The sequence below is a fragment of the Mobula birostris genome, unplaced genomic scaffold, assembly GCF_030028105.1.
Source record: "Mobula birostris isolate sMobBir1 unplaced genomic scaffold, sMobBir1.hap1 scaffold_1835, whole genome shotgun sequence".
Taxonomy (NCBI): domain Eukaryota; kingdom Metazoa; phylum Chordata; class Chondrichthyes; order Myliobatiformes; family Myliobatidae; genus Mobula; species Mobula birostris.
The window spans coordinates 30,486-43,975 of NW_027274882.1; the positions used below are offsets into that span (position 1 = coordinate 30,486).

The following is a 13,490-nucleotide window of genomic DNA, read 5'->3' on the forward strand; positions in this document are numbered from 1 at the left end:
ACCCCCGTCACTCACACACCCCATCACACACACCTCGTCACACACCCCGTCTCCCTCCCCAATCTTCTCCCTCACCATCCCTCTCCCTCTCCCGTTCCATCTCTCCCTCGTCCCCCTTCTAACTCCCTCCTCCACCCTCCCCTCTCACTCTCAGAGCCTCAGCGCCTCTCTCCCTTTCCACCCTCCTCTTACCTCTCTCCGCACCCCCCGCCTCTGCTCCCTCACCCCCACCGACCCTCTGCTTCTGCCGCTGACGCTGGGAAGATCTGTTTCATTTTCTCCTCTCTCTGCCGTCAGGGAAGAGCTCGGGTACTGCAGGGGTGCCATGAGTAGGCGGTATTCCTGCACTCATTTTCGGTAAGTGGTCCCACTTCCTTCGCCTCACATTCACTGTCTCCCTCACCCCGTCTCCCTCGCTCCCCGTCTCCCTCACCTCCCCGTCTCCCTCCCCTCCCCGTCTCCCTCCCTCCCCGTCTCCCTCACCCTCGTCTCTCTCCCTCCCCGTCTCCCTCACCCTCGTCTCCCTCCCTCCCCGTCTCCCTCACCCCCGTCTCCTTCACCACCCCGTCTCCCTCACCCCCCTCTCCCTCCCTCACCCCCTCTCCCTCCCTCCCCGTCTCCCACACCCCCGTCTCCCACACCCCCCGTCTCCCTCACCCCCGTCTCCCTCCCTCCCCGTCTCCCTCACCCCCGTCTCCCTCACCCTCGTCTCCCTCCCTCCCCGTCTCCCACACCCCCGTCTCCCTCACCTCCCCGTCTCCCTCCCCTCCCCGTCTCCCTCCCTCCCCGTCTCCCTCACCCTCGTCTCTCTCCCTCCCCGTCTCCCTCACCCTCGTCTCCCTCCCTCCCCGTCTCCCTCACCCCCGTCTCCTTCACCACCCCGTCTCCCTCACCCCCCTCTCCCTCCCTCACCCCCCTCTCCCTCCCTCCCCGTCTCCCACACCCCCGTCTCCCACACCCCCCGTCTCCCTCACCCCCGTCTCCCTCCCTCCCCGTCTCCCTCACCCCCGTCTCCCTCACCCTCGTCTCCCTCCCTCCCCGTCTCCCACACCCCCGTCTCCCTCACCCCCCCGTCTCCCTCACCCCCGTCTCCCACACCCCCGTCTCCCACACCCCCGTCTCCCTCACCCCCGTCTCCCTCCCTCCCCGTCTCCCTCACCCCCGTCTCCCTCACCCCCGTCTCCCTCACCCCCCCGTCTCCCTCACCCCCGTCTCCCACACCCCTGTCTCCCTCATCCCCCCGTCTCCCTCACCCCCTATTCCCTCCATCCCCGTTTCCCTCAACCCCTCAACTCGGGGGGTGGGTCTCCACCGCCCCCTCCCCAGCGAGTCTCCTCCACCCCCCGAGTCTCCTCCACTTCCCCAACGAGTCCCCTCCACCCCCCCAACGAGTCTCCTCCATCCCCCGAGTCTCCTCTACCCCCTCCAACGAGTCTCCTCCACTTCCCCAACGAGTCCCCTCCACCCCTCCAACGAGTCTCCTCCACCCCCCGAGTCTCCTCCGCCCCCCGGATTCTCCTCCACCCGCTCCCCAACGAGTCACCTCCACCCCCCAACGAGTCTCCTCCAGCCCCCTAACGAGTCTCCTCCACCCCCCCAACGAGTCTCCTCCGCCTCCCCAACGAGTCTCCTCCACCCCCCCAACGAGTCTCCTCCAACACCGAGGGGGTGGAGGAGAATCCGGGGGGCGGAGGAGACTCGTTGGGGGGGGGTGTTGGAGGAGACTCGTTGGGGGGGTGGAGGAGACTCGTTGGGGAGGCGGAGGAGACTCGTTGGGGGGGTGGAGGAGACTCGTTAGGGGGCTGGAGGAGACTCGTTGGGGGGTGGAGGTGACTCGTTGGGGAGGGGGTGGAGGAGAATCCGGGGGGCGGAGGAGACTCGGGGGGTGGAGGAGACTCGTTGGAGGGGTGGAGGGGACTCGTTGGGGAAGTGGAGGAGACTCGTTGGAGGGGGTAGAGGAGACTCGGGGGATGGAGGAGACTCGTTGGGGGGGGTGGAGGGGACTCGTTGGGGAAGTGGAGGAGACTCGGGGGGTGGAGGAGACTCGCTGGGGAGGGGGCGGTGGAGACTCGTTGGGGGGCTGGAGGAGACTCGTTGGGGAGGTGGAGGAGACTCGTTGAGGGGGTGGAGGAGACTCGTTGGGGGGGTGGAGGAGACATTGGGAGGGGCTGGAGGAGACTCGTTGGGGGGCGGAGGAGACTCGTTAGGAGGGGGTAGAGGTGACTCGTTGGGGGGGTGGAGGAGACTCATTGGGAGGCAGTGGAGGAGACTCGTTGGGAGGGGGTGGAGGAGACTCGTTGGGAGGCAGTGGAGGAGACTCGTTGGGAGGGGGTGGAGGAGACTCGTTGGGGGGGTGGAGGAGACTCGTTGTGGGGTGTCGGGGTCCAGTTGTGGACAGTGGGTGGGTTGAAGGATTAAAGTTTGAGATGGGGGGAGGTGGTTTAGTCGGAGGAAATGTGCTCCTGTGTAGAGCCGGGGCAATCTGGAATACAGTTAGTGCAGGGTCGTATATCACTGCCGTTTCTGCAAGGGGGTGCAAACAGTGGTGGCAGTAGGTGGGGTGGGGAGTGATGGGAGGGGCTGTGGCAGACATGGATGAGATGGGGACAGTGGGCACGGAGTCAGAGTCAGGCAGCAAGGAAAGAGGCCACTCAGCCCAACACATCCATGCTGACCCTGTAGCCTACCTGAACAAGTCCCCCTTCCTGCATCCTCTGCTATCCATGTACCTGTCCAAGTGGCTTTTAAAGCTGATTGTTCCCACCTCCACCTCCTCCTCAAGCAGCTTATTCCACATAGGCACCTCCCTCTGGGTCAAACTGTTGTCCCTCAGGTCCCCTCATAACCGCTCCCCTCTCACCTTAAACCTGATCCCTTTAGTTTTATTCTCCCCTACCCTGGGGCAGAAAGACTGAGTGCATTCACCCTGTCTGTGTCCCTCATGATTTTGTCCACCACAATCTCCTACACTCCAAGGAATCAAGTCAATATAACTCAATCCCTTGTGTCCCGAAAACATCCTCGTAAATCACTTCTGCACCCTTTCCAGCCACACGGATTCTTGCCTCTCGGCAGGTGAGACACACATACACACACACACACACACACACACACACACACACACACACACACACACATACACACACTGTCTCACGCTCTCACTCACTCACTCACACACACACACTCTCACACACTCTCACTCACACACACAAACTCACACACACGCTCACACACTCACAAACACACTCACACACTCACATGCACACTCTCACACAATCTCACTCTCACACACACTCACACACTCACTCGCACACTCACTCACACACTCACACACTCACACACACTCACACACACTCGCACACACTCACACACACTCGCACACACTCACACACACACATGAAAGTTAAACTTTTGGTCCTGGTGAAGGGTTTCGGACAGAACCGTCGACTGTTTATTCCCCTCCATAGATTATGATGTGATTATTGGACTGCTCTTTAATATTGGGTTCCTTCAGTTTTTTGCTGTTTTCTTGTGGACAGTGGGTGGCTGGGTGACCTGTTCATTTGTTGTGTTGGCAAGGAGATTGTGTTGGGTGTTTGCTGCTGCTATAACGGTACCTTTCTGTGTGTGAGGGGGTCGGGGATTGTAATGGTTTCTGCGGGTGAGGGGGTCAGCGATTGTAATGGTTTCTGTGGGTGAGGGGGTCAGCGATTGTAATGGTTTCTGTGGGTGAGGGGGTCAGGGATTGTAATGGTTTCTGTGGGTGAGGGGGTCGAGGATTGTAATGGTTTCTGTGGGTGAGGGGGTCGGGGATTGTAATGGTTTCTGTGAGTGAGGAGAAACAGAGTTCAGGGTTATAACGCGTTCGGACCAGACTCTGCAACACAACGGTGTGCTGGGCGGAGGTAACTCCTGCTGAACCTTTTCCTTTGCTTCAGCAGCTGACGATGAGTCACTCAGGCTCCCTGCCTCAGAGGAGCCTCTGGTGCTGAAGCTGATCGCGCTGCAGAACGCAGATGGATCCTGGACTCCAGACCCCGGCCTGGAGTCACTGCTGGGCCTGAGCCCTGGCCAGGTCAGAGGAGGCCTGCCCCTGAAGGTGAGCTCCAGGAGACTGATCCCAGTGTCAGGAGGTTGTGCCTCAATTACTTGGGCGCTAAGGAGGCCGCACTGGTCGCACAGCGGACCGCGTCGTCTCCTTACTGAGGGGAGGCGGTGAACATGTCAGGAGCAGTTCAGGGAAGGCTGATCAGACTGGTCCCTGGATTGGGTGGGTCGTCCTTGGGGAAGAGGTCAGACAACTGGGCTTGTGTCCATGTGGGAGAGGGGGCTGGATTGAAGTACTTCCCATCCCGAGAAAGGGGTAGAAGAGGGTTGGTGTGAGAATTGTGTTTCCTCATTCCAGATTCTCCCACAGTGACCCCTGAAGGGAGAGGCCCATCTGCAATGAAGAAGGGGAGTTTTCTGTCACGGGGGCTGGGGCCCGTGTTTGGAACCCTCTCCCTTCTAGGGCAGTGGGAGCCAAGTCCGGGGATGTCTGCGAGTCCATGGTCTTGTAGAGGTGGGAGCATGTGGGAGAGGGGCTGAGCAGCCTCCTCCTCCTCCTCCTCCTCCCACCCCATCCATTTGTACAGAGCAGTGATGGCCTGCTCGCCCTAATAGCCGTGAAGGGAGGCTGTTCCAATGTGGGGAGGGTTGTCTCTCGAGTCCCACTCAGCTGATCCCGAGCATTAGTTGGAGGAGAGTGGTTCCTGACCTGTGAGGGAATATTGACCAGAGGTTGGTGCTCTGACCACACCTCAACAGATGGGGCTGGACTGGGGCAGAGGCAAGTTGTAGTGGGTAATGGCAGCTGCCCAACCCATCATGCACTGGGGCTAAGAAAGTCCCTTATCTCTGGACGCCCATTGATTTCTCTACACAGAGGTTGAGGAGTCAATATTGTACCTGGGGCTGGGAGAGGAACTTTCCCTGAAAGAGGAGACACAAGTAGACAGGATGGCAAAGTCAGCATTTAGCACGCTGGCCTTCATCTGTCAGGGTGGGGGCATCAAGTTTCGGTGTAGGGACATGATGGTTCACTTGAACAAGTGATTGTTGAGACCACACTTGGAGTATCCTGTTGTGGGAAAGGTAGTGTCAAGCTGCAGAGGGTGCAGAATAAAATTATCAGAATGCTGCCTACACTTCTCTTTCTAATGCACGCAGGTACACAGCCGTGCAGTAACTGAAACGCTACCACACACATAGCCTTCGTTGCCACAAGCTGGAATATACTTTGATATAATGTTAGTGTAGATTATGTTAATATAATTTTGTAATTATGCTAATGGAATTTGGTCTATGTTAATTAAAGGAAGTTTCACAAGTATATTATGTTAATGAATATAAGCCATAAATTTTTAAAATAATAAACATACTACGGCCTTTAATTGGAACCATTTTAGAACAATGTATTTACATTGTCATTGTTTCTGTTACAACGCTATTACAAATTGCAAGAATACACACAGAATGGAAGTCTGTAGCTTTTTGTTAATAAACCATCTGCTAAACACTGACGCCTTCCACACAAAAAAAAAGATTCAGAGGGCAGCTGAGTTTTTAGGCCATGTGAACATTTCCTGTTCAGAGCAATGGTTGGTCTGTGCAGCTGGAAACAAAAAATAGTGGGAACGTTGGATGCCTGGACCAGAAGGCCTGAGCTACAGAGGAATGGATCTTTATCAGGAGCCATGATGGATCTTTGTTCCTTGCAGTGGAGGAGGGGGAGGGGTGACCTCACAGAGGGGAATAGATAAGGTGGAGTCTCATAGACTTTCCCCCAGGGTTGGGAGAACAGAGAGAGGATAAGAGGGGAGAGATTTAAGAGAGCTGAGAAGTTCTTTACACAGGGGCCAGTGAGCTGCCAGAGGAAGTAGTGGAGGAGGGTAAAATATCAACATTTAAGAGGTATTACATGGAGAAGAGGGGGATGCAGAAGTATGGACTGGACACAGCCAACTGGAACTAGTAGGGAGAATGTAGCAGTCAGTATAGACCAAATGGGCTGAAGGGCCCTGTGTCTGTGAATGGGTGATGAGATGGTGTGGAGGGAGCCTCACCCTGTGTCTGAACCTGTTCCTGAGAGTGTGTGACTGGATGGTGGGGAGGGAGTCTCACCCTGTGTCTGTGAGTGTGTGATGGGACAGTGTAGAGGGAGCCTCATCCTGTGTTGGAAGGAGTTTCACCCCATATGACCCCATCCCCGGGAGTGTTGAGTTATTCATTGACTGCCACAGTTGGCCATTGAGCCCAAGTCTTTGACTATATTTAAAACGGACATTGACAGGTTTTTGATTAGTCAGGGTGTAAAGGTTACATGGAGAAGGCTAGAGATTGGGTTTGGGGGGAAATAAATCAGTCACGATTGAGTGTCCGAGCAGTCTCATTGGCCTGGATGGGCTCATTCTGTTCCTGTGTTTTATGGTCTGATGGGTCTGTGACCGGCTCCTGCTCAGTGCCTGTCCCCTGTTCTCCCACTTTCAGGATATGGACCTCACTCTGTGGACCACCATCTTGGCCGTGATCTGGCTGAGCGCCTTTGCTGCCGACTCCAAGGACGAGTGGGATCTGCTGGTGAAGAAGGCCCTGTCCTGGGTCAAGGCCCGAGCAGGTTAGGGCAGAGGGTGATGGCCGGTGCGCCAAGTTAAACAGCTCAGGGTTTCGGGCAGCATCTGTGCAGGGAGAAGGGTGGGCGATGTTTTGGGTGGAGACTCTGTGTCGGGGATGAGAGTGGAGAAGGGTGGGAGGCTGGTAGTGAAAGGAGAGGGGCAGGGGTGAGGCAGGATAGGGTAGGTTGAGGGATGGAACCAGAGTGGGAGGGGGTGATGGTGCTGTCATTCTCGATGGAGAACCTCTCCCTGGTTAGGTGGTGGGAGAGAGGAAAGGAACTCGAGGGGAGTGAGTGTATCCCGGAGAAGGAGATGGAGGATTGTGAGAGCTGTGAGACCCATAATCACGTGCTGGGGCATTTTTGTGATCAAGACGGAGGGGTTCAGATAGAGTGAATGCATGCAGGCCTTTTCACCTCTGACTAGGTGAGAGTGGAATTCGAGGTGATAGGTTTCGGGTGAAGGGTGAATCTGAGGGGGTCTTCACTCAAAGGGTGGAACGAGATGCCAGTGGAAGTGGTGGATGTGGGTTCATTAATAACAGGGAACACGAGAGCACAGCATCGTCCCTTCAGCACACCATGTTGTGCCCAGCTTTGAACTCACTCGAAGATCAATCCATCTCCTCTCACCTGGCCCTCCTTTTTTCTGTCATCCATGGAGGGCTATGGGAGAGGGGTTACACTGACCTCAGATGAGGCAATCTAACTCGGGTAATTAAGAAACTAACTTTCTTAAATACCCTTAATATACCTGCCTCTCCCACTACCCTGTCAGTGCGTTCCACGCACCACTCTCTGAGCAGGTAGACAAGACTAAGCCCCTGATGGGATAATGCTCGGGTTATTGAAAGCGGTGAGGGAGGAGATCGCTGAGCATGATGAATCGTCTTGTATCCCCTGTAGCCACAGGCGAGGGCCAGCGGATTTGACAGCAATCAAAGTTCAAAGGAGAGTGATTATCAAAGTAGATATATGTCACCATATACAAGCCTGAGATTTGTTTTCTTGTGTGAATGCGCAATAAATCTATGGAATAATAACCACAACAGAAGCAATGAAAGTCCGTCCAGTTGGGCGATCAACCAGAGTGCAGAAGACAACGAACTGTGCAAACACAAAGATCAATGGTCCATAACTATCGAGATCATGAGGTGAAGATCCTTGTAAGTTAATCCATCGGTTGTGGGAGTGTTTTTGTGATGGGGCAAGTGAAGCAGAGTGAAGTTAGGTTCAGGAGCCTGATGGTTGAGGGGATAGTAACTGTTCCGGAGCCTGGTGGTGTGAGCCCTGAGGCTCCTATACCTTCCTCCTGATGGCAGTAGCAAGGAGAGAGCGTGTCCTGGGTGGTGTTGGTCCTTGAAGATGGATGCTGCTTTCCTGTGACTGTGTTTCATAGAGATGCGCTCAATGGTCAGGAGGGTTCGTGATGTTCCCAAGACGGGGAACAGGGAGTTTTCGGCTGCAGAGCCTCACATCACTGATGGGAAAGCTGATGGAGAGGACTTGGGGGTTGGGGGGTTTATGCTGGTCGTATATATACGTTTGTGTGTACTATAGATATATAAACATGTAATTAGCGATTGTATGAAAATGTAAATGAGGTGAGTTAGTAAGTGTGGAGGTGACAGAAGGATTGGTGGATTTGTGAAGAGTGTTGAGGATGAACAAAAGATACTGTGGGGTATGGATCATGACACGAGATCCTGCAGAGTGGTTACTCTTGAGCAACAGATATCAAGTGCTGGAGGAACTCAGCAGGTCAGGCAGCATCTATGGAGAGGAATAACCAGCTGACGTTTTGGGCCAAGACCTTTCATCGGTGCTGGTCAGGAAGGGGCCTGAATGGGAATAATGAGGTGGGGGGAAGGGGGAGGTGAAGAAGCTGGCTGGTGTTGGGTGAGGGCAGGTGAGTGGGTGGAGGGGGGACAGAGAATTAGGGTGATGTGAGAAGCTGGGGGGTGATAGGTGGAAGAATCAAAGGACTGAAGATGAAGAGATGTGACAGGAGAGGACATTTGACCATGGGAGAAAGGAAAGGAGGCAGGGAAACAGAGTGGTGATGAGCTGGCACTGAGGGTGGAGGAGAGGAAAGGGTGAGAGGGCCACTGGAATGGGGGGGCGCGGAGGGGACAAACAGAGTTGTAGATCATTTACAGGTCGGGACAGAGAAATGGCAGATGCAGTTTAATTCGAGTGTCTGAGAGGTCAAACATAGGGGGCAGGTGCACTGTTAGTGGCAGGGCCCGAAACAACAGCATCGACGTAGGGAGGGATACTGGGCTCCAAGTTCACAGCTCACTGACAGTGACCAGGCAGATAGATAGCGTAGGAAGGAATGCTTGCTTTCATCGCTCAGGGGGTAGAGTGGAAGAGTCAGGATGTCGTGTTGCTCCTATATGAAGATTTGGTGAGGCCACACTTGGGATATTGTGTGCAGATCTGGTCACACAGATGACAGAAAGGATCGACAGGCTTCGGAGAGGGTGCAGAAGAGATTCACCAGGATGCTGCCCAGTTGAGAGGGGATGTGCTACAAGGAGAGGTTGGACAGGCTTGGGTTGTTTCCCCTGAAGGCTGCGGGGACACCTGATAAAGTTTAAAAAGCTACGAGTGGAACAGGTCAGATAGACGGTACTTTCTTCACCCAGAGTAGACATTTGAAAAATATGGAGCATGATTGAAGGTGGGAAGGGGTTATGCGGGGCAATTTTTTTCAGCACAGATTAGTGAGTGCCGGGGGTGGGGGTGCTGAGAGCAGATATGATAGAGACGTAGATATGTATCTGTTAGAGGATGCCTCAGTTGGCCGGGAGGGAGGGATAGGGATGGTGCAGGCAGAAGGGGCATGGACAGCACAGACAGTGTGGGCCGTAGGGCCTGTTCCTGTTCCTGCACTCTGCTGCTGTGTGTTCGGTGAGGGGAAGCAGCGTGATGGGCAGCTGAAAGCAGGTCGGGGAGGGGAAGTGAGCCAAGGGAGCGGAAAGCCGGTGGGTGAGGGGATGCTGAGTCCAAGTACGGGGGGTGCACGAGGGCTGGAAAGCACCAACATGGACCATCTGAATGTCACTGGGAGAAGGAGACAGAGGGGAGAGTGTAACTGAAACGAGACAAATCATCTGCTTATGATTGAGCTGTTCGCTACTGAAGGGTAAATCAGGTTTTCATATTTCAATTCAGTCACCAGGGTCCCTCAGTCCCTCTCCCTCGGGGGGATGTCTGTACACTGGCCAGTGTTCCTCAGTCCCTCTCCCCCGGGGGGACATCCAGACACTGACCGGTGTCCCTCAGTCCCTCTCCCTCAGGGGGATATCTGTACACTGACCGATGTCCCTCGGTCCCTCTCCCTCAGGGGGATATCTGTACATTGACCGGTGTCCCTCAGTCCCTCTCCCCCGGGGGGACATCCGTACACTGACCGGTGTCCCTCAGACCCTCTCCCTCAGGGGGATATCTGTACACTGACCGGTGTCCCTCAGTCCCTCTCCCTCAGGGGGATATCTGTACACTGACTGGTCCTTTTCCTTGTTCTATCCCATCACACTGATCTCCCTGCCCTGGACTAACAGTTATTTTAACACTTGCCCCCTCTCCCACCACCCCCTCCCCCAGGTGCGGATCTCGTGGAGTGTGTGAAAGCAGGAAACCGGCTCCTGAAAACCTCTGTTCTACCTGAGACACTCGGACTGTGAGGGAATTCTTGATGAATCTGTGTATCCGACACGCTGTTGTCTCTGCCTGTGTCCCTGCCACTGTGAGCTGTCACCACAGTGGCCGCCTTCTCTGAACTGTAGCTTGCTCAAAGTCAAAGTAATTTTACTGCTCTCCGTATTCTACCTGCAGATTTGCTTCCTGCAGCATTTGCAGGATAGTTAACAAATTCACTAGAATTTATGAAAAATTATACATAAACAAAGACACCAAAGAGCCAACGCGTAAAAAAAGACAAATTGTGCTGCGAAAAATAAATACATTTGAGAACATGTGTTGTAGAATTCTTGAAAGTGAGTCGACAGGTTGCAGAATCGGTTCAGAGTTGAGGTGAGTGAACTGAGTGTAAAAGCTTTTATAGATATGTGAAAAGAAAAAGATTGGTTAAGATAAATGTAGGTCCCTTACAGTCAGAAACAGGTGAATTGATCATGGGGAACAAGGACATGGCAGACCAATTGAATAACTACTTTGGTTCTGTCTTCACTAAAGAGGACATAAATAATCTTCCAGAAATACTAGGAGACCGAGGGTCTAGTGAGATGGAGGAACTGAGGGAAATACATGTTAGTAGGGAAGTGGTGTTAGGTAAATTGAAGGGATTGAAGGCAGATAAATCCCCAGGGCCAGATGGTCTGCATCCCAGAGTACTTAAGGAAGTGGCCCAAGAAATAATGGCTGCATCAGTGATAATTTTTCAAAACTCTTTAGATTCTGGAATAGTTCCTGAGGATTGGAGGGTGGCTAATGTAACCCTGCTTTTTAAAAAAGGAGGGAGAGAGAAACCGGGGAATTATAGACCGGTAAGTCTGACATCGGTGGTGGGGAAAATGCTAGAGTCAGTTATCAAAGGTGTGATAACAGCACATTTGGAAAGCGGTGAAATGATCGGACAAAGTCAACATGGATTTGTGAAAGGAAAATCATGTCTGACGAATCTCATTGAATTTTTTGAGGATGTAACTAGTAGAGTGGATAGGGGAGAACCAGTGGATGTGGTATATTTGGATTTTCAAAAGGCTTTTGACGAGGTCCCACACAGGAGGTTAGTGTGCAAACTTAAAGCACACGGTATTGGGGGTATGGTATTGATGTGGATAGAGAATTGGTTGGCAGACAGGAAGCAAAGGGTGGGAATAAATGGGACCTGTTCAGAATGGCAGGCAGTGACTAGTGGGGTACCGCATGGCTCAGTGCTGGGACCCCAGTTGTTTACAATATATATTAATGACTTAGACGAGGGAATTAAATGCAGCATCTCCAAGTTTGCGGATGACACGAAGCTGGGTGGCAGATGCAATTTAATGTGGATAAATGTGAAGTTATCCACTTTGGTGGCAAAAATAGGAAAACAGATTATTATCTGAATGGTGGCCGATTAGGAAAAGGGGAGGTGCAACGAGACCTGGGTGTCATTATACACCAGTCATTGAAAGTGGGCATGCAGGTACAGCAGGCGGTGAAAAAGGCGAATGGTATGCTGGCATTTATAGCGAGAGGATTCGAGTACAGGAGCAGGGAGGTACTACTGCAGTTGTACAAGGCCTCGGTGAGACCACACCTGGAGTATTGTGTGCAGTTTTGGTCCCCTAATCTGAGGAAAGCCATCCTTGCCATAGAGGGAGTACAAAGAAGGTTCACCAGATTGATTCCTGGGATGGCAGGACTTTCATATGATGAAGAGCTGGATCAACTAGGCTTATACACTCTGGAATTTAGAAGATTGAGGGGGGATCTGATCGAAATGTATAAAATTCCAAAGGGATTGGACAGGCTAGATACAGGAAGATTGTTCCTGATGTTGGGGAAGTCCAGAACGAGGGGTCACAGTTTGAGGATAAAGGGGAAGCCTTTTAGGACCGAGATGAGGAAAAACTTCTTCACACAGAGAGTGGTGAATCTGTGGAATTCTCTGTCACAGGAAACAGTTGAGGCTAGTACATTGGCTATATTTAAGAGGGAGTTAGATATGGCCCTGTGGCTAAAGGGATCGGGGGGTATGGAGAGAAGGCAGGTACAGGGTTCTGAGTTGGATGATCAGCCATGATCATACTGAATGGTGGTGCAGGCTCGAATGGCTGCATGGCCTACTCCTGCACCTATTTTCTATGTTTCTATGTTTCTATCCACACTGGTTCAGGAGACTGATGGTTGAGGGGTGATAACTGTTGCTGATCCTGGTGGTGTAGGCTGTGGAATTGGGTCAGAGTTGGGGTGAGTGAAGTTGTCCACACTGGTTCAGGAGACTGATGGTTGAGGGGTGATAACTGTTGCTGATCCTGGTGGTGTGGGACCTGTGGCTCACGTACTTCCCGCCTGATGGAAGTAGTGGGAAGAGACCACGACCTGGATGATGGGGGTACTTGCTGAATGATGCTGCTTCCTTGTGCCAGCGCTCCTTGTCGATGTGCTCAATGGTGGGGAGGGCTTTGCCTGTGACGGGCTGGGCTGTTTGCTCCACATTATGTGGACTCTCCGGTCCCGGGCATTGGTGTTTCCATGCCACTAGCAATGTCTGTAAAAGGATTTGCCGGTGTGCTGAATCGATGCAAACTTCTCAGAAAGCAGAGGTGTTCCGGTGACGTGGATGGCGACCCTCGGTCCCCCTGCACCTCAGACACCTTGTGTTAACAACTGCGGCAGACAATGCCACATGTGACCCTCTGTCCCAAATAAATCCGAGTGCCCCTCACTGTGACCACGTACCACACAGAAATGAGTGGCTGGATCCATCCAGTCTGTGCTGTCTCACAAAGCAAACCCATTTCCCTTGTAACCTCTTCCGTTGTACCCACTCCCCCCAGATTCTATCCCTCACCCACACACCAGGGTGGGGACAACTCACAGCATTAAACCACCGGCTCTCAAATCTGTCTGTCGGTCACTCTCTTTCTCTCACTCACAGTGGCAGAGGTGGGGATCAAAGTCACATTTCTAGAGCTGTCAGGCAGTGCCTCTGACCACAGGAACACCACCACAAGTTCGGCTGTCTGACACCACTGGCTGAGTCGAGAAGGCGGTTGAGCTGTATCGAGTACAGGCACATCAGACCACTGTGGTCATAGTACAGACACCGGCCGCCCGCCCTCTTCGGATAATCCCGTTCAGTAACCCCCCGACCCCCGTG

At 53.4% G+C, this 13,490-nt stretch overlaps 1 long non-coding RNA gene across 4 annotated transcripts; it reads left to right on the plus strand.

Annotated features, from left to right (window-relative positions):
* The first annotated feature begins 296 nt into the window (after positions 1–296).
* Positions 297–10,606, plus strand: LOC140192619 (uncharacterized). 4 transcript variants are annotated; one of them, XR_011884370.1, is made up of 5 exons: positions 297–357; positions 3,939–4,099; positions 6,529–6,655; positions 7,559–7,818; positions 10,265–10,606. It is a non-coding gene; the product is annotated as an uncharacterized lncRNA (long non-coding RNA). The 4 variants fall into 4 exon arrangements; XR_011884372.1 differs by having other exon boundaries at positions 7,559–7,806; XR_011884371.1 differs by having other exon boundaries at positions 3,942–4,099.
* The last annotated feature ends 2,884 nt before the right edge of the window (positions 10,607–13,490 follow it).